This window comes from Pyrgilauda ruficollis, unplaced genomic scaffold (genome assembly GCF_017590135.1).
Source record: "Pyrgilauda ruficollis isolate IOZ18807 unplaced genomic scaffold, ASM1759013v1 scaffold15, whole genome shotgun sequence".
NCBI classification, from domain to species: domain Eukaryota; kingdom Metazoa; phylum Chordata; class Aves; order Passeriformes; family Passeridae; genus Pyrgilauda; species Pyrgilauda ruficollis.
Window position 1 is genome coordinate 1,794,796 of NW_024513654.1, and position 21,714 is coordinate 1,816,509.

A 21,714-nucleotide genomic window follows, 5' to 3' on the forward strand; every position below is an offset into this window, starting at 1 on the left:
AATGAAGTGAAAACTCCCATCAGTTCTTTGCCTCCACTCCTGCAAAGCTCCTGCCCTGTTCTACTGCCTGAAAGAGCATCTCAGGAGCAGGTGGAGACCCAGCCCAGCTGAAAAGGGAGAATTATTCACAGACTGCTCAAGTTTTGACTAAACAAAACCGCAAACAAGTAATCTTTAGAAAAACATTTTGGGGGATATATTCTTGGAAGCTGTCAGTGAGGTGTTTCCTCACGCTGAACAGTAGAATTCAGGACTCAGGGTATGAGACATTCAGGATATGAGACACTCAGGACACCACTCAGCTTGTGGCATTGGCCACCCTCAGCCCCAGAGCCCAAAGTTTAGGGCACACTCTCTTGGTCTGTTTGCTCAGCCAAGTCCACAATTCCTTCACCATTCCACAGGTCTTGTGGGATTTTCAAGCGCTGGACTTTGATGATCCTTCTGGGTCCCTTCCAACTCAGAATAATCTGGGATTTTGTTTTCTGCTTTCAGTCCAGCTGAGTTAGCAATGGAGTATGACAATGAGAAGGCTCAAGCTTAAAACTTCTGGAGCAAAGCATAGAAAGTGAGAAGTGTGAATTTGGATGTGGTAGCAGATAGATACTCAGCACTTTCAGGTTTTGGCCCAAGCTCTCCCCAGAGGGGTGTTAAAACCTCCCTGTAAGCAAAGGTTTGAATTATGTCAGTGCACTAAAGATACTTAATAAAAACTTGCATTTCAAAAAATAAATTTGTGGGAGCCAGAACATCCTTCCAGCCCAAGCAGCCTCACTTTTAGATAAAGCTGTGCAGCTCTAAAAGGAAATACCTCAAGGTTGCTGTGCTTTGGAGTGATTATTTCCCCATCACATCTTCATACCCCTTTCAACACGAGTGTGGAAGAAATAAGGAGATTTCTTGTTCTTTATTTCCTGTAAGGAACAATGCCATGTTTCACACAATGCCTTGTTAAATACAAAGTCATCGGGCAAACTGCCTTTAAACCCATCATACATAATGAAATGTTTCATCTGGAACAGAAATTGTTTTTCCAATTCCAAGTTTTACTCTCTCCTTGGCTTTTTCCTCTTTCCCTTCTTATTTTCTTCCCTCATTTTATAGACAGTCTGTTAATCTACTCAGACCTACAGTACTGAAAGCTCTTCTCACTCAGGGAGTCACCCCTCTAAGTGTATTTTTGCCTTAAAAGTCAAGTTCAGACCTAATCACCACTTAAATAGCACAAGGAGACCAAGGCAATATCATTTCTATTCAAGTTACTTAGTCCTTTGCTCAAGAAAAATTCTTCCCTAGACTTTTCCCTCACAGAATTGAACCCATTGGTTTGAAACTGAGATTAAGTTTTCCCTCTAAAAGATTAACTTAATTAAATTAAATTCTAATTCCATTCAAACAAATTCTGCAAATCTGGAAAATCTTATAGTTCACGTTACACCATAAGTGATTCCAACAGCCCCTTCTGGCCTGGTGGAGCCCGATGAGTCTATGATTCTGTCAAATTAATTAAGCGATTAATTAAGAATGGCAAAGCCTAGTTCAACCTTCAAAGCTGAACTGGTGTCTCCTACCTTGTTTTCTCTGTAACACCAAGGAACTTTATTTCTTTGTCCTGTTGTAAAAACACTGACAGGAATTACTGCATTGTGCTTTTCTTTCAAATACCAGGAGGGCCTCTTCTTGGTCGATTGAGAATGTTTGCAGAATACTCTTCCCAAGTGAGTGGTTGGGCACTGGAATGGTTTCCCCAAGGAATTGTTTATGGCACAAGCCTGCCAGAGACCAAGAAGTACTTGGAAAACAATCCCAGGCACAGGGTGGGATTGTTGGGGGTGTCCCAAGCAGGACCAGGAGCTGGACTCCATGATCCCTGCGGGTCCTCTCCACCTCAGCATATTCTGATTGTATGAACATCCCCCAAGCAGCTCTTTTCAGCACTCCAGGGACTTCAGCAAGCTGGGAAAGGCAATCAGCAGCTTCAGGAGCTGGAAACCTCTAGTTCTGATCTGCAACCCAAAACTGGACTGCAGGAGGGTTCACAGGAGCAAGTACCCCACAGAAGGTGTCCGTGGCTCTGTGGCTGGATCAATTCCTTCCCACACAAGCTTTTCTTGTAACAAACTCTCTACAAATGGCCAGCCAGGCTCTGTGACCTAGCCTTTGTTCTCATGAATTGCACCTCAGGTTGCTTCCTCCTTGGTAGCCATTGCTCTGCTGCCTCACCTGATGTTTGAAGAGATCTAAAGATTAGACCTCTTAACGGCACACTGTGTTCACTATACAAATTATTGATCGCTCGCTTTTAGAGCACTTTTCTCACTGTCTCCTGGAGTGAGTTGAGAACAAAATGAAGCTGATAATATGTGCCCTTTCCTCAAGTTCAGCCTCCAGAATGCTTGGGTTACAATCTCACAGGATGTCTCTGTCATTATCTGGCTCCCCCCAACCAGTAACACTCACGTTTTGAGAAGCAGAACAGCCCTCACTGATAACCTGAGACATTAATTATCTGTCTGTAATATCTGCATATCTGAATTCTATAACAATCTAGATTACACGTTTTCTATATTTGTGTTTCTATATTCGTGTTTCTTTTAGCAGAAAATAAACTCTGAGCCAAGCTGCAAACTTAGTTGTTGTTCTGACTTCTGTTTCCAGAAGATACATCAATACACTGAAATTAAGGGGTTTTTTTTCAGGTGTCTTCTATGGAAAAAGCCCATTGCTCTAAGGAAATGAAGATGTGATCCTTATTTGCATGGCAGGATTTACCACAGGGCATTTGGAGTAGGAAAGCTGTTACAGTAAAAGCAAAATGTGTTTGGTAAGAGCCGGTGCTATCCCAAAAACAAGCTAATGAATGCCCATCGAGTACTTGATTTACTGGTCCTTCCCAGCATAATCCTTCCCTGTTAAAGGAGCTAAAAGACCTTTTTCAAGCAGCTGTTCTCCTCCACCACTATGCTGTATCCCCCACAAGTCAAAGAAAAACAGATCCTCACCCAAGATCATCATTGCTCCGAGATGCACTGCCTTTATGTGTTCAAACCATCTAAATTAAAATTACCTCGAGGCTTTTTTCCTAGGAATGTACAAAACCCTCCTTGACAGAAGCTGCTTTGGGCCACCAAGGCCAGGAGCAGCAGGGAAGAGAGGCTGAGCTGTGCCAGGCTCTGTGCACACATTTACAATGGTTTGGAGCTGGATAAAAGGAGTTGATGATAAAGTTTTCTTCCAGCCTTCAGGATTCTATGAAAAGAACTTACTGGACATGCTAAAGATGCCACATCTCCAAGTCCTGTGGAGCACAAAAGGGTTGGAGCATCTCCATGTGCAGGAAAGGCTGAGGGAGCTGGGACTGATCAGCCTGGAGAGGAGCCCCAGCTGAGAGGGGCCTCAGCCCTGAGTGTCCCTGGGTGTCCCTGAGTGTCTCTGTCTTGTCCCTGAGTGAACCTGGGCATCTCTGTCTGTCCCTGGGTGCCCATGAGTGTCCATGAGTGTCCCTGGGTGTCCCTGTCTTGTCCCTGGGTGAACCTGGGCATCCCTGTCTGTCCCTGGGTGTCCCTGTGTGCAGGGAGGACTCTGAGCAGGGCCCAGCAATGGCACCAGAGCCACAGGCAGAGACTGAGCCCAGGAATTGTCCCTGCACAGGAGCAGAACCACCCTGGGCAGTGCCCAGCCCTGAGCAGAGACCAGACAGGCTGTGGGGTCTCCTCCCTGGGGATACTCCAGACCCACCTAGAGGTGCTACACCTGCTAACTCTCTCTTCACTGACATGAAGATGTCTTTGGTGAGGAAAAGGCATCTCTGTTCTTCAGAGAACAGGCTAAGCACAGATAAAGAGGAGTCAGAGAGGAGACAGCACGAACGTCACCTTGATTGCGCACAACAATCACGTTTTCCCAGCAGTGTGAAGAATTTGCATCTTAACATAAGAGAAGGGTCCTCTTTTACAGCCCAAATGCCATAATTTGATATTCAGCAGCTGGATACAGTAAAAATCAGTCCTGGTGTAATATATGAACTCTTGGTAAGCTGATACACCTCGGGCTTTTCACAGCCCTGGGCGCTGAGTGTCTGAAGATTGCTCAGCTCGGAAAGGTCACTCGTGCTGTACACAGGAACCTGACCACGGTCAGCTGGAAAGAGCAGATATTGTTCCCCTTGTTTGTAAAGACTTTAGGAATGTAAACAGGAGCACTCGGGCTCTTTCTTTGGGATGTATCAGATTCATGGGCGCTGTGTGCCGAGTTCACAAATGTGAGACTTCGCCGTTGGTTTTGGCAAGCCTCGTCATAATCTTCAGCAAAATCAAAACACTGCAAAGATCACACTCCACATTTCTAAGACCTAATTTAATTAAAATCTTTCACTGGGAAGGGATGGTTTCAAGCTCTCCCCCTTCTTCCTTTGCATACAGACATAAACATTCACCAGAACCAAACTTGGCATTGATTTTCCTTTATCCCTTGTACTAATCTGAAGTCCCGAGAGATAAAGAGATGAGGTTAAGGTTAAGAAAGTTATGCACAACAGCTCTTAACCTGATGGCAGGGAGATAAGAAACATGCTAGCATCATTTAGGTGAACTCATCTATCAAATTACCTATCCCTGTTGGATTTGGTGGGGAATGTTCCCACTTTTAAGTGAATAATTCACTCGTGCATCTTCAAAAGGTTTCGCTGCAAGCTTTAAGTCAAACATCCATTAAAAAAAAAAAAAAGGACAGTTCCTTGAAGTTTTGGCCACCTGTTTGGAAGAGGTCTCGTGGCATCAGGTTAGAGACAGAGCTAAAGAAAAGCACAACAAAATGTGCTTGATGCTGCGTTACATCTTCTCCATATTCCTCCTAATAAGGGAATTCAGATGCCAACATTGATTATCTGTTTTACAATGAGGTCACTGACATCACAGAGAGCTTTTCTACAGGTCAGATCTTCTCCTGGTAGGAATTGTCTCCACACTAGGGACATCAGTGAAACCACCACGATTTATTTTAGTGGGGCATTAATGCAGTTGGGTGGTCTCATGTCAATCACAGCCAAATTCCTGCAGTACTGATGGCTGTTCCCAGCAGAGATTTGGGATGAACCTCAGCCTAACTGCAAATTTTTGGTGATGTTCAAAATTAAACGTCTATTTTAAGGGCAACCCCTGTCAGCTAATGTAGCTTTTACAGTAGGTCTGTGCAATTAATTATGCTGATTTTGGTGACATTATTTCCATCTTGAAATCCCTTATTAAGAAAAGACAATAAATACCCTGTTTCTCAATATAAAACTAAGAAGTGTTTGAGTGGGAAATGCTAAGCAAGATCACTGCCTTTCTTAGACATTTGTTTTCCATTTGCCTTTTAAATAAAAAGTAATGCTTTGCTTAGTAATTTCTCTGTTTTATTTAATTATTTGCACCAAATCCAGATCACTTCCTCCCTTAGGTAAAGATTTCTGTTTATTAAAGGCAAAAATGCATGAAGAATTTTATTTTCCATTTGGCAATTTGGTCCAATTTTCTTAAGCTAAGAACACTCACTCAAGGTTTTATTTGTGTAAAACCAAGTTGAACTATAAATTCAATATATGCACTCCATGTAATCACCTTGGTCCATGGAAAACTCTGGAAAAATGTGGAAGCCAAAGGTAGTTTTGACTGATTTTGTCCTTGGGAAATCACACATCCCAAGACAAAAAATATTGAAGGATGATAATATATTTATCATTAATCTTGTAAGGTTATTATTCAGTTGTAAGGGCTTTGTATATTTTGGGTTTTTTTCTTTTCCAGTCTGGGTTTTTTTATTATTTAATTTTTCTCTACAGATATTTTCCTGGCTGGAAAATTAGTTGTTAATAAAAATGAATTTCAGATACTGAATTTTAACCTCATCAAAAATCAGCAGAGAGACTGCTGGCCCCTTCAGTCCTACTCCACTCTCCAAATAAATCAAAATAACATATTTGCAATGCAAAGTGTTGCATAAGGCATCAGGGTCCGTTTAACTACTGGAGGAGCCAAATTCAGGTTTTAAGGCACAAGCTTAGTTTCTTTCCCTTTTTCTTTTTTTTCCCTTTTTTTTTTTTTTTTTTTTTTTTCCCCATAGCTCCACTCTGCCCACTGAGTGCAACAACCAATTCCAGAGGCAGGTCCTGGGCTTATTGTGCTCCTACTGGAGAAATATCCCTTGCTGGATGAAACAGCTACTCAGGTTTCTCTCAAAGCTCTAATTCCCAAAGCAAGGAATTTGGGGTAGCCATCCAAAAATAACTGAGTGTTTCCTGATGAGCACCGTGGCCAGACAAAGAGAGTCAACTCAGCCACATTTTTATCCAAGTGGAAGGTAGTGGCTCGTATATCTAATTTTATATTCAAGCAATAAATTGAATAATAGTTATTTTCGACTGTTCCTCTCATTGCAGATTTATAGATGGGACAGCTAAACCTCAAAAATTAACTGAGCAAATATTAGTCAGCCATTGATTGCAGAGTTTTTAAGTCTACAATATCTTCAGTAGCAGAAGGGGAGTAGAGAAAATAAAGTTAGTCAATAGAAATGGAAAAGATTTTAAGTAAATTTGTGATAATAAGACACACAAATAAGCCAGAGGGCGTAATGAGAATTTACAGCACAGCTTTTCCAGGGAAAGCACAGGACACAGAATTGTGCATAAACATTAAACATCCTGGACAATGAAATCTCAGATTCACAAAATCATCAGGTTGGAAGAGACCTTCAAGGTCATCGAGTCCAGCCATCAACCCAGCACCATTAAATGTGGTGATTTACCCATCTGATCAATCCATCTGATTAATCCATCTGATTTATCTGGACAGGATTTAGAGCAGCCTGGTCTAGTGGAAGGTGTCCCTGCCCATGGCAGGGGGTAGAATGAGATGAGCTTTAAGGTCTCTTCCAACCCAAACCAGTCTGGGATTCTGGGATTCACAGTCATTTGTACTTTCCTTGTCTTTATCCCAGAGCCTGGACTGGGTGGTGGCTGCTGGAAGCTCAGGGACAAAGCTGGAGGCACAAATAACCTTTTCTGCCTTCCATGGTGTCAAAGTAAAGCCATAAAATTCTCTCTTGGTTTTAACTCTCACATTGGGGTGTAAAATGGCTGCTAGTTAATTCTTTCCAGTTCTTGATTATTTTAATATTTCTACTTGTATAGGAACTCTCAGCATCCTCTTATCATCACAGACACAATCCCCACTGTCCAGCCTCAGCAAAAAACAGAGGGAAATCCCAATCTCCTGCCCTCAATCACTTCTTCTAATGTGACATAAAAATAAATTCAAACAGGGAAGAAATAGTTTGAGAAACAGCTACCTAGGGGAAAGGAAAATCATCCAAACCCTGCTTGTTTTCTGTAGCAAATAGCTCACACATGGTTAAAACAAAATAGTAGGGAAAGAGAGCAAAGAATGTTGTGCAAAAAATTCACTCTTTAACCTGACCCAGGTCCTGTGAGAAGCAATTTTTTAACATTCTTAGTAATTCCTGATATTTTTCTTAATAAAAGTGGCTGCAGTGCAGAGACTCAAGGACAAAGAACAATTAAGTTATGCCTCTAAAGTACATTAAACCATATTCAAAGTAAATGGTAACATTAATTCACAATAAACCTGCAGGAACATCACCTGATAAATTATAGCCCATGTCTGTTTGTACTGTGGAAAAACTTCTTTTGGACCTGGAGAAATCTGCTTCTCTTTGCACAAAGGATGCTCTGTGCCAGTTGGTTGTAGACAAAATGCCTTCAAAGACACCAGCACAGCCTCTGGAAGAGCAAACCTCAGGAAAAAAGGTTATTTAGGATGTGTAGAGCCCTCTTTGCCACCTCGAGTAGAGCAAGGAGTGGGGTGAGAGGACTGCAAAAGCACTTTTGTGCCCCAAGGTGGCTCAGTTAGAGAGGCACAAGATGCAAATCAGGGAGAATTTGGGCTACATTCCATTACAATGAGAGTCTGCCGAAGACTGGGATAGCCCAAGGTCAGTTTAGGATATGGCAAATGGCACTTTTGACCCAGGCTTTCTCTTCTCCAGGTGTGTGCTGCACAAGTTTTAAATTAATAAGAGCTGCAGGATTCAGCCCTTCAAGAAGTAAATGATTATTTGATTGAGTGGTTGCTGCCTAGACGCGTTTGTAAGAAATAATAATTTCCCTCAAAAAAAAAAAAAAATCATTAAGCAGAAGGCCATCGAAATTAGCTACAGAAACAACCATATTTGTGTTGATCTTTGGCCACTGTAAATCAGCATAACCTGGATGACTTCAAAGGAAACGGTGCCAATGCACAGCCCTGGGAATGTGCTCTGCTGCACTTAAACTCTGCCCAACATCTTGACATCCTGTGCGAGCTCAGTGTTTATTCTCTCGCATTAAAAGGACAGAAATACGCACACCTTTCATCTGCTCTCAGCAAATTGCTTGTGATTTCTCCTTGGCTACAACGCTCAGCTGTGGCCGGCCACAGAAAGGTTGTCCAGCTGCTTAGGAGCGCATTTAAATATGAATTGGAACACGAGTGTTTCATGGAAATTTGGCCGCTCCCAGCTCTCCCTGGCTTTGTCCGCCTGGAGATTGTTTGTCCCTCCTTTCAGCTCAATAGCTTCTTTCAAATTATAACAAACAAGGATGCTGGGGAATACCAGGAAACAGCTCCAAAGATGTAGTGCTCTTTTATATTCCTGGGCATGTCACTTGCTAACAGCCCCAGTGCCTGCTCTTCCAAACTGGAACAAGGGCGAGGACCGACCGAAATTCCCCGCTCCTGAGAAAACAAACAAGCCAACCCACCCACCCCCTGGAAACAAAGAGCAAAAAATATTTCCTCAATTAGGCAGCTGAAAAAAAAGGTCCAGAACCTGGCAAGACTCATCCATGTGTGGGCGCCTCGCTTTTCTCACTCCTCTGGCTCGTTTCAAATGGATTCCGTCAAGAATAATGGCCAAGAATTGGTTCTTGATCTTCCATGAAAAAAATAAGGTACCAAGTAAATGAGATAAACTGTGCTGCAGGAATATAAATTAATGATGACTTCATAGCAGACCTTCTCGCCTCGCATAAGATTAATTAGAATAAATGCCTGAATTGGGCATGAGAACTTCTTTTAAAGCTTAGATTTTCATAGGTACATCTATTTCTTATAAATTTTACAAACTGAAATACAAGTCTAAATTCAGATGCGCTAATTATTGTCAGATTTGGTCAGATTCCAGTCTTCATAAATCAGCAGCAGTGCAGAGGAATTATTACTATTAGTAATATTACTATTAGCATCACTATTTTCCTATCTGTCCACTATGAATCCACTTCATTTTTTAGGGGAAAAATAAAAGCGCAGCTAAAATATATTCTTATGTAAGTTTTAAAATATCATAAAAGAGCAAATCCTCATACTTTTTTACCCCAAATTCCTCTGTTTGAAGGACAGTTTACCCCAGACACAGACCTGACCTCTGTGATCCAGAATTTCTCCCTTTCCTAATCTACCTACACGGAAAGCAGTTTTCTCTAATGAAATCAGAAAATGGCAGTGGCAATTACTGCATGTCCAGAACATGTTTCCAGCCTTTTTCCTTTCCCTGATGGTCCCAGACTCGTGGTATGGGGAAGATGATTTTTTAAATGTCATCGCTTTTGTCACTTTAAGTTCTATTAAGATTTGTTATTGACTTTATGTATAATTAATGGCTTCCAAAGTCCTACATTTTTACATGTGATAAACCCTGCTGCTGAGAAACTAACAAATTCCTGTTGTTTATTGCCCTTCCCTCTTCCCCACCCAAGAGGAACAGGAGTCACTTGAACTAAAGCCCTCTCCCATGAACGTGTCTGGATGTTTCTCACTTAGGTTGACGTGACAATTATTAGACCTGGCACATATAAACACAAAAAGCAAGAGGCATTAACAGGTCTATTCACCAAGGGTTCTGCACCCTTTGCACAAAAAAAACCAAAAAACAACCTTAAATAAAAGTAACATGCCTAAATTGCGTAAATGTCAAGGTTTTCTCATTCATTAATTCCCCTCTCTTTGATGTGCAGTGCTCCCAACTCTGTCTCTGCTCAATGGAGAAGTGCTGGGCTGATAAAAACCAGCTCATCCTGGCACATTCCTGGTCTCACCAAGGATGCAGACTTGGACCATGATCCAAAAATGCACTTATGTGCATTGCACCTACAGAGAAGCATTTGTTTGGAGCTCATTTTCCCCTGCCTCAAGGGGACTGACAGTCACAGTGTTTGCCACACAGGGCTGGGAACAGCTCTGCAATGTCCTGCTGGTGCATCTGAAGGGAAGACAAAGCAAAAAGTGGGGAGAAAAGTCCTGTTTTCTCACCTTTTGGCTGTTCTGGAGAGCTTCTGCCCCTGAGACAGAGGGTCACTCTGGTCATCCCACCCACAGAGGAGCAGAAGCCTTGCTGAGGTCTCCCCACCTTCAGCAATCTCCATCCTTGCAGGAGTGACAGCACCCCAGAGGGGAGATCATGGGCCCATTGTTTATTGCAATTCTAAGTGCAGATGCTGTCCTCTGCCACCATTTCAGGTCATGCCAAGCCAGGCAGCAACAAGGATCTGCCAGGATTCCAGGATGGAGTAGAAAACCCCTTGGCTTTCACCTGGACAATTGGCACCTTGAAAGGGTTCGTGGAGATGGAGGGGGGCCTCTTCCTTTTACAGGGAGGTGCTGAGCTCTTTCTTCCACACAATGTAAAAGAACATTTATTTGTGAATGGGGGGAATTTGGGGGAATTCAGTTTCTATAGAAAAATGATCTCTTTATGTATCAGAAAAATATCTGATGCTTGTAGAGAGAATGGTTTGGGTTGGAAGGGACCTTAAGGATCATCTCATTCCAACCACCACGGGAAGGAAACTTTTCACTAAGCCAGACTGCTCAGAGCCCAAACAATTCCACATAACCTCTACAGAAACAAAACCCCCTGGGCTTAAAGTCCTTAAATCTACCCAGAACGCCTGTAATTAATTGTCTGACCAGCAACATCTTTCAGTGAGGAAAGGGAGGCAGACACTCCACCCACAGCAGATTTCAGTCCCCAAACCCACCTCTGTGGCAGTGTGAAGTCACTTTCCTGCTCCTGCCTTCCCCCCAGTGCCATCAGCGGCGCGTGGCGCTGGCACAGATGGCGGCTGTGGCACGGGCAGAGCGTGCCAGCTGTCGGGGACACAGGTGCGGATGCTCCCGCTCGCTGCTCTCTGGAAACCAGGCCTCCAGGAGCCAGGATTCAAGAAGAGAAAAGGGACATCGCCCGCATTTCCACTCCTCACTTAGCTGCTGAATAAAAGATCACAAGCAAAAGTGCCTCTTAAAGGCCGTTCTGCACAACGCTTGAGTTGATAAGGTTATCAGAATTTTGCCACAGTAAATAGGCAACATATTGTTACAGCCATTATTATGCACACTTGACACACAGATCCACCCATAAAGCAATTTGAGAACAAGGCACCAGTTATTCAGGCCCTCGTTGTAATCCAAATATCTACCTTATCCCAAATGGCACAGGCAACTGCCTACATGTCCTTTATGGGGGTGAAATATGGAAATAGGCAGGAGAAAATCCAAGATCCATCATCACTTGGAGTTAACATCACCTCAGTTGCATGGTGATTTTCAAGTGACTGATGTGTATTTTCAAATCCATGGCTCTCCAGACTGGAGGGAAGTCACTGTGGGCTGTATTTATCAGTGAGTGACAGGAGTGATGACATCAATAACCAACTCCCATCAACGGTGTAAGAGTTTCCCATTTCCTTTCAGCACTATTGACAGCTATTCTCCAATGCTGACCTGCCAGGATGTCAAACATGCTCATTGATTAGGAATGGGGAATTATGGAAAAGCCCTTCCACCATCCATCAGGGCTTTTATCAGTAGCTCAGCCCTTGGCTTTTAGACAGCGTGAGAATTCTCTGTCTCCACGGGAATCGGGAAAACAGGAGTTGGGAGCGGCCGCCAGCTGGAATCCAGGGAAAGGCACCATGCCCCAGCCGTGGCTGCTAGGGTGATTTAGGGCTCTGGCTGCTTGGCTCTGCCAAATGGAAGGAACAGGGGTCAGGGAAGGCACACAAGGGAAAGAAAGATTTGGTGGAGTGGCAATTTTACAGCAAATTTTCATCAAAGAGGAGCAGCCGCAAAGAAAGGGGCAACACGAGAAAGGTGGTGCAGATAAAGCAGCCTGATTCTTCCTACGCCTCCCATGAATATCTGGATGTCAGCTGAGCTGTGAGGATGCTCAGGGGTTTTGTCAGGGATGTGAGATTTCACTTGGTTTCCCTGGAAATCCTGCCTTTCAAAGGCAAATTGGTGTTTGCTCCTGTTTTTCAACATTGCTTTCTGTACACAAACACAGACTGAAACGCCCCAAAAAGGGATGCTAGGACAGTTATAATGAGACCCCACAGAATCTTGGAATCACAGAATTGTTTAGACTGGAAAAGTTCTCTAAGGTCAAGACCTCCAGCACTGCCAAGGCCACCACTAACTCATGTCCCCAAGTGCCACATCTACAGTTTTTTGAATTCTTCCAGAGATGGTGACTCCGCTATTTCCCTGAGCATGTGGCTTTAGATTCCTCCAACAGTCAATATATTCCAGGCCATTGCCTGGTCAAGGCTAAACTTGTGTGTAGAGATAGAGGTTTGTTTAGAACTTCAGGCAATCCATGAACCAGTCTAGGAAAAGACAACAAAAATCTGTGAAATGTTGAAGAAAACACCAAATCTCATTTCACCTGAAAAGGGGTGCAGGAATTAAGCAGGTCTTAACCCTTCCTCTCTGGTCTAATCTTGCAACAACATCATGGTGTTCCTCACCTAAAACTGCATCTCTACAGTAAAAGCACCAAAGCCAACAAGAAAAGGACTTTACTGAGTGGTTTTTATATTAGTTGCTTTTGATTATTTTCTGGGGGAGTTCAGTAGTGAGTCTTCACAGAAGCTAAAGAAAGATAAAATTGCTGAAGACTCACTGCTTTGTGGCACCCAGTCACCACTGCATGAATATCAGGAAAAAGTAGGAGCATGTCTCCAACTGGGATAGCAAAACCTGGCCTGATGGAGTGGCTCACGTGGTCTCTCCTGGCTGCTCCATGCAATACCTCCTTTGTTTGTTCCTAGCACAGCTATTTATATCACACACTCAACTGAAAGGCAAGCAGCCAAAGGTTTGCTTTTTAGGGTTAGTTTGGGCAAACGCCCAAACCTCTGGATGCTAAACTCTCCAAACCACCAGGGTTTGCAGAATTAGGTTAGAAATCATACACAAATGGGCTTTCTCCAAAATCATTTTTGCACTCCATTTGTAACAGAACCAGTCTCTTGACATGTTTTTATATTTTCCTATCAAGATCTAACCAGGATATGAAAGCATTGAATACTAATGAAGAAAAAAAATGACAAGTTAACGTTGTCCAACTTGATTGGAAATACAGTGCAAGAAATAACATTGCCTCACGTTGCAGTGGAGGGAATACATCCTTCTTTCGGGAATATGGTGTAGGATCTGGTGGTGAGGTATCAAAAATAGATTTCATTTTAATTAAACAGATTATAAAGGTATTAATAGAGGGGAGAGATCCTCCTGGAAAGAAAAGAAATGGCAGCTGAGCCAAAAGAAATGTCATGAGCAGTTTGTTCTGGGGGTTTCTGTGAGCCCAGAGGTGCTCCAAGGTCCCCATGGGACAATGTCCTGCCTGTACAGAGGAGGACTTGGCCAGGATGGCCTGAACTCACATTTCCAGCTTATTTTTGGCCCTGAAGACCTGATGCTCCACTTGGACCAATCCATCTTCATCGCTGGAGCAGGGAGAGTGATTCTGCCAGCAGGGACCAGGTCCTCGAAGGCTCAGCTGGGCAGCGCCGGTGAGTTCGGTGCCACGGCCCTCGTGTGCCAAGTGACCACCCAGCCAACTTGCCAGGCTGGGGCTGGCAGCCAGCTCCTGACAGGCACATTCCCAGCTGCTCTGGCTCGTGTGGATTAGCCAGAAATCTGAAGGAGACCACGCAGAGCCCTTTGCCCGGAGCTGGAGGATGCGCATGGGCAGGTCCTGAGCACAGCCAGACAATTCAAGGTGTGGTCTGGATGTTTTACCTTCTACACAGAAAAATCTGGGGAGGGTGGCAATATTTGGGAGGTAGGTTTGGGGGAAAGGAGCACAATTCCATCACCATCCAGACCCCTGAACAGCTGTTTGAGAAATAAAATAAGGTAAGCAGCCTTCTGCGCAGAATAAATCCTTTTAAATCTTTCTGAGGTTAAAATATTATTCTAAATATGATTATAAAATGTCTTTCTGTTTGAAAAACAGCTAAATTCTACATTTGAAGAACAAAGATTATTTCAAAAAACATGATTAATTAGTAAAACATTTTTAAAGCTGTTCTATGATTTGTTCTATAATTTTTCAAGTTGGGATATTCATTGAAACAAACGCTGTGAATGGCTCCCTTTTGAATGACTCAGCATTTTCCCCAAGGAAAGGTGTCATTCCATATTCATCAGCCATCCCTATCCTGAAACACCATGAAGCCCCACCATATGGATCCCTGCACCCAGAGATGTCCTTCCAGCCAGGGATTTTGCCCAGCAGGCAGCTACAAACCAGTTGCTGTTTTATTCTCCCACCAATATCTGACACATTTGTGTTGCATCTTTCAAAACTCTTCTTTCCCCTCTGTTACACAGACCTGGATGCAGGAATTATGAGTTGAAACTCTTAGACAAGATACAGATGTACACATTAACCCACTGCTTCCATTCTCCTTATTAAAGATGAAGCCCTGTTTTATATATTTAATCTTGATTTAGTTAACATTTCAAGTGAAAGACAAAATGCTTCATGTCTACCTTAATAATAGATGCAACCAAGCAATATCCAGTAATACAGAATTGTGTTGCTTTTTAATCAAACTCTCTATTGTTTTCTTCTTTTAAATTACAGATGATGTGTTCCTTCCCAATTTGTCATTCAGCAATGTAGCAATTCCACAAAAACACGTATTTTTAAAAAAACCCTGAGAAACATCTTGTAATATTCATGCAGCAATGCTGTGTCCTTTTAAACTTTCACTACCTGTGTATTTTAAAGCATTTTTTCCAATGCCCTTGCTACCTAATTTGAGAAAAAAATCCACAGTCCCGAGGAAAACTGAAGGTGGACATATGTGTCCTTGTCTAGTCACTAATGTCCACTATTCCCATGTATTACAGTGGTTTATCAGCTCCCTCCTTTAAAGAATTTGACAGGAGCTTTTTGCCTTTGGCAATCCAGTTGCAGTCTCATTCTACATCTGTTTTGATTGTCAACCTAATTCTGAGAGCAGTCAAAAACCTAGTTAGATCTCTCATGAATATCTTGGCAGGTTATGGCTTATTTAGGCTACGAGTAGCTCTGTTGGAACAGCTTCCAAATATACTACAGATTGACTCACACAAATATAAATCCCTCAGTGTTCACAATTCCTTCCTGCAAACAATTAGGAAAATGCCTCATTGAGCAAAGATGCAAATAACAGTCTGCAGCACCTCCACCAGGTTGTGCCCTGGCTTGTGCTGAGCCTCCCTGCCTGCCTCAGTTTCCCTCCTTCCCTGCCTGCCCCCTTCCCTGCCTTCCTGGCCTCTTCTCTGCCTGCTTCCCTGTCTCCATCCCTGATTCTCAGCTCCATCCCTGTTTCCCTAGCTTTTTCTCTCCCTCCCTCCCTCCCTCCCCGCCTGCCTTCTTCCCTGCCACTTTGCCTCAATTCCTGCCTCCATGTCTGCCTCCCTGCCTCCATCCCTGTCTGCCTCCCTCCTTCCCTTCCTCCTCACCTCCATATCTCCCTGCTTTGCCTCCCTGCCTCCTTCCCTACCAGCCTGCCTCAGATTCTACCTCCATCCCTGCATCCCTGCCTCAAATTCTGCCTCCATCCCTGCATCCCTGCCTCAAATTCTGCCTCCATCCCTGCATCCCTGCCTCAAATTCTGCCTGCATCCCTGCATCCCTGCTTCCACCCCTGCCTCTCTGCCTCCTTCCCTGTCTCTCAGCCTCATTTCCCATCTCTTTGCCTGCCTTCACCCCTGCCTTCCTGCTTCCCTGCCTCCCTCCCTGCCTCCCGTGCCGCAGCCTCAGCTGCACGCGGGCTGAGCTCTCCTCCAGCTGCAGCAGCAGCAGCAAGGTGAAGCGCGGGAGCTCTTCAGGGAGGGGAGAGCAAATTAAAGCTCACTGCAGGAAAGTTGTGCCCCTGGCACTCTGCTCATGCAACAGCTGCAGATACAACAACGATCATCTGACATTCTGACATATACGTTGAGCAAAGCAGCGAGCGAGCCAATGCCGACACAACCTCGCGCAGGGCTCCGAGTCCCAGCCTTGAGCAAAACAGGTGTATGACATCCTGTTGCCAGTCTTCAGAGGTTATGGGTACGAGGAGAGACATCTGAGAGAGGAACAGATGAAAATAACAAAGAAGGTTAAGGCTCGGGTTGACAAGCTCATTGATAATATTTTAGATGGAACAGACCTGCACGTTGACTACAAATTGCTCCTAATGTCTCCCGTAGACCGCAGGCCCCAGTCGAAGTGAAAATGGGCTCATTCATTACTTTCTGCGAGCAAATTTCTGCAAAAAGGAACCACTGCGACCCAGAAACTCCAGATGTCCTTCGGGGCTGAGGCTGCAGAGCTGTCTTGGTGCCAGAGCAGCAGCATTATGTTGTGCGGCCTTCAGGCTTCCATGTAAATAAACAGCAGCAATGAAATCCTTCAGTAAATATTTTTGAATTTGGTGGAAAATCCTGTTGCAGCATTTTGCTTTTTAATGTTCTGAGACTAATTGATTATCTAATAGGAGGCAAGGACACTGCCAGGAAATGCATTGCTCTCGTGTTAGCATCCAGGACGTGGCTCTTTGTGAAATTTCACTGGGAAAAAATTGCATTCAGAGAAGAATCTTAAATCCAGTCTTCTAAATTTTCACATTCTAGACATTATGGCCCAGAAACAGCACATGGGTTGCCATTCCTGGAAGTTCATTGCTTCAAGTCACATAGCTCCCTAGGCTAATCAGCCTTCACTAAGTTGCCTTATTTTGGGGAAAGAAAACACGTATTAAAGTGAGGCCATGTCTCCATAAAAGATGCTCGGAAGAGCACTGTTGGATATTAAAGTTAGCATCTGCTATTGTCTGGTTAACAATTGGCAATTACCATTAGTTTCCACTGTGGCTGATGGAGTCACAGATGGCTGATTGAGTCAAGTAAGTGCACTTATTCCTATGGAGGGGTGTGCTGTAGCAGGAAAATACTTACATCACATGCAATCCAGGCAGAAAGTCATGAGGCAGCTCCCAAAAAGTCAATTCCAGCTTGTCTGGCCTGTTAGAGATAAATCCCAAAAGATGCTGTAAAGAAGGGCTGTAAAAACAGAAAAAAATGGGATCCAAACTGCAGTCAGGGGTTAATACACACAGAGAAAATCAATTTATTGTGACCTGCAGAGGTACCACTGTCATTACAGGTAAAGCTGCTGGGAGAAATTTGGGTGGCTTCTGTCCTTTTTTAATAAAACTGGCTTGCTCTGCAGCACATTAAAAACATTCTGCTAATCACAATTTATCATGTTTAGTGGAAATATCTTCACCACTTGGTTTGCATGTCCTTAATTAGAGATTTAATAAGTAGACAACTGTTTAAACACAGTCACTTTGCCCATTAACATCCTGTACCTTGGTTTGATTTAACACCTAGAACTGCTAATACATTGTGCCATTCCATAATGGGACTTTTATGCTTCTCATAATTCCAAGGGATTAAGTTCAAATGTGCCTTTCACATCTGCATGCTGGAATTCTGAATTCCTGATAGTTTTTACATGGTGTCTGTTGCAATTTTCACCTGATCAGGTCTTGAGATTTCCCACTGTTGTCATGGCTCAAGGGATGTCCTCAGCTGGAGGACTGAGACAGGAGTTTTATTGTGGGTTGTCCTTTCCCAACAGGAGCATCCCTATCTTGCCCTACCCAGAACCAGTCCAACACCCACCCAGCACGTAAAGATATTTAAAAATACCCAATCCATGCCAATGCCAATGGGAGCCAGGCACCTCCAAACCCCCGGCTTAAACCAGTGTTTGGTGTTCCCACCCCAGGTGGCACCACTGCTCCTGTTACTGTGAGATCCAAGCTTTGCCAACCTCTCCCATGCCAACCACAGCCACTCACAATTCCTGTAGCATCAAATCCTGCTCTTATCCTCGCTGGAACACTTTGAGGATTATGATCAGTTTCTTTGAGCCAGCGTGAGAGGATCAGCTGAGCTTGGAACAACTGCAGACAGCACAGGAGAGTCAAACGAGGCTAGGGCCACCAACTGGCTCTTGACCATCTCAGGGGAGTTTGGATCAGATCCTGAGTAAACCCCAGGTGTGTTTTGCTTTGAAAAAATTTTCCGAGATTAGTTTTCCAGTCCTATTACGTCTTCAGAGACTCCAGACGTTATTGGATGTGAAGATGTTCATAGCAGGGATTTGGAACTGTGTAATCTCTAAGGTCCCTTCCACCCCAAATCTTTCTGTGATTCTATGTGGAGACCTAGAAATAAAAAAAAAAAAATAAAAAAAAAAATTAAAAAACTAACCAGTGAAACTCCTTTGTCTCTATCTTATTTCTGACAAGCATTTTCAAAACACCTTTTCCAATCAGTTCTTAAAAAGCAGCATTACCATTTTCTGCAAAACTCTCTCCGGGGCGTGTTTACAGCACTCCTTGCACAGGGAGAGGATGGGGCGAGGACACATCACACCCATGGCAGGGGCTGTGAGAAGCAATTTTGGTGCTCTTAGCTCAGTGCCTGGGCTCCCTCGCAGCTCAGAAATGCCGATTTGGCAGCGAGCTCAGCGTTCGCTCGCGAGGCGCGCGGGGAGCGCGGCTGAGCCGTTCCTCCCTCGCCGCTGCCTCCCTTCCCTCCACACTTCATTCATTACCAAAAAAAAGGGAGAAAACCCCCAAATCAGGCTCACTGTCGAGCTATCCCTCCCATTTCTGAGGACGACTGCCAAGCTTACACGCAGATGATTTTTCTTGGCATCTTTTTTTTTCGATGATGTTTTTTCAATGCTTAGCATTAAGCTGAAATATTGTTTGCCAGGGATCACTGCCCATCAGGTGCTTTATTACAGATGAAATTAGATTTCTTTACAGTTGCACTGGAAGAGGAGAGAGGGATAATGTGAGTAGCTTTTTAAAACTGACAGTCATTTCAGCAAAGCAGGAAAAAACATGCTGCCTCTCCCTGATCAAAACTGTTTCCCTTATCTCTCCCAAATTAAAATTTGATTTAAACAAACAAACTAATAAATAAATAAATAAATAAATAAATGGGGGGGGGGGAATCAGCTTAATATATTTATGGTACTGGAAATATATTTTTTCCATCATGGATATTTTTATTCCTAGAGATTTCACCATCGGTTTGCTCAGTTTCACTCAGCGAGCAGCAGCCAAAATCCCACAGCTTTTTACAAGAGGTTATTCCCAAGGAATAACTTCTCCAGGGAGAGGGGTTGCACTGGAAGAGGAGAGAGGGATAATGTGAGTAGCTTTTTAAAACTGACAGTCATTTCAGCAAAGCAGGAAAAAACATGCTGCCTCTCCCTGATCAAAACTGTTTCCCTTATCTCTCCCAAATTAAAATTTGATTTAAACAAACAAACTAATAAATAAATAAATAAATAAATAAATGGGGGGGGGGGAGAATCAGCTTAATATATTTATAGTACTGGAAATATATTTTTTCCAGCATGGATATTTTTATTCCTAGAGATTTCACCATCGGTTTGCTCAGTTTCACTCAGCGAGCAGCAGCCAAAATCCCACAGCTTTTTACAAGAGGTTATTCCCAAGGAATAACTTCTCCAGGGAGAGGGGAGAAAAAAAAAAAAAGAAATAACACAACCCTAAAGGTAAGTTTTGGGAACATTTGGTGCCAGTAAGACAAAGCTCGTTGCCGCGGTGCCCGGCGCTGGCAGAATTCCACGCAATCCCGCCCGGTGCTCCGCTGTGCATCCTTCTCCTGCACAGGGAAGGCACAATAAACCAGCCAACATTGGCTCCCACACAAAACATGTTAACTTCAGGACATGCCAGGCAGCTTCCCAACCCGTGTACGCTTTCAAAAAGGCAGATTTATTTTCAAAGGAAACTCCTTTTGCACGTTTCTCTCTGAAGCTGCCTTAAAAGGGTTTGGTGGGTTCTGGGTGGGTTTTTTTCTGAGGGTGGGGGGGGAGGTCAGAGATATTATTTTTGGCCTCTAATCCAGGAAAGAAACCTAATTTTTGCACCTGCATAACGCTAAAGGCAGAGGCTGGATAAAGCTGTAAATTGTTTAACAGCCAATCTGGAGAAGGAGCAGCGCTCAAAAACATAATACCTCTGGAAGGCTGGAGGCAAGATTCATTTAAACAGTTTTCACTGTCATCGATGTCACCAATTTGAAGCTTGTCTTGTTTACCGGATGAAGGTTTCACACTGTGTCAATGTTCTGCCAGGATTCGGCATTAAAATGAGCAGTTAGTACAAGTCAGCCATAAACATGGCAGATCTGTTAGACTGGCAGAAGCCACCGCGAGCTCCCTGGTGCAGCTTTTAAGCACTTGGCATGCTGCTAGCTCAAACTGGAGAGGGGGCTGTGAGCATCATTTGGGCCTGAGTGCAATGCACTTGAAATAATTACTTTAATCAGCAAAAGTTAATTACTTTAAATCATAAATTAATGGCGGAGCATTTGGCAGAGCCTGATGTGTGTGGCGAAGCTGTCAAGCAAAAATCACAGGTGAACCTGCGACCCTGTCTCAATATCACTGGATGAAAGAAAGGAGCTCACCTACTGTGCGTGCCACTTCTGCCACATTAAAAAGAACTCTTTGTAACAGGAGAACAGCCACCTTAAACTGTCACCTATAAAAAAGGGACTATAAACAAGCAGATTGCTGCTAAGCAGGTGCTGCTGGAGGAGTTGGCCCTTGATAATAATAAGATCTTAAAATGGCATCTGCCTTTATTTTATAGCACAATTGGAAAGATGGTTAAAAGTAATAAACCCAGCTGATATGTTTTATGAGTTAGTAGTTAGCAGTGTTTGTGGGGGAGGGATCCAAGATTTGGGGGGGGGATGCTGAAGACTGGGAGCAGCTTGAAGGGGCGTTTAGGGGAAGGGAGAGGGCGCGGGAGCCGCGCAGGGAGCGGCTCCGTGTCCCCAGCCCCACGCTCCTTAGGCTGCTTTTCTTATTTCACCTGACAGCCACTTCCAATTTGAGGCAGCGCCATGGAAGAGCCCAGGAAAGCAATGAAAACCCTTCTGCAAATCCATCCTTTACACCTGCTCCTTCAGGAAGAGCCCACGCTTGGCTTGGCTGAGTTTTATGCCATTGTTTAGGGAGACAAGGTGTGTTTCATTAGAAAAAATTTGGACTATTTACCCATTTAAAAAAATATATATATAACAAACAGTTTTAAAAGAAAAAAGTTTGTAATAAACAACTTCAAAAATTTGTTAATGAAAAGAGGAAGATAAGGTAAGGCTGTGTAGCCACCACACTGAGCTCTGAGATCATTGAATCAATTCCTGAAATTCAGAAGACAAGGAGAGCAGTGAATGTCTGCAGAATACTGAAGTTGGGAAAAACACCTACACATTTAGGAAAATAATATAAAGT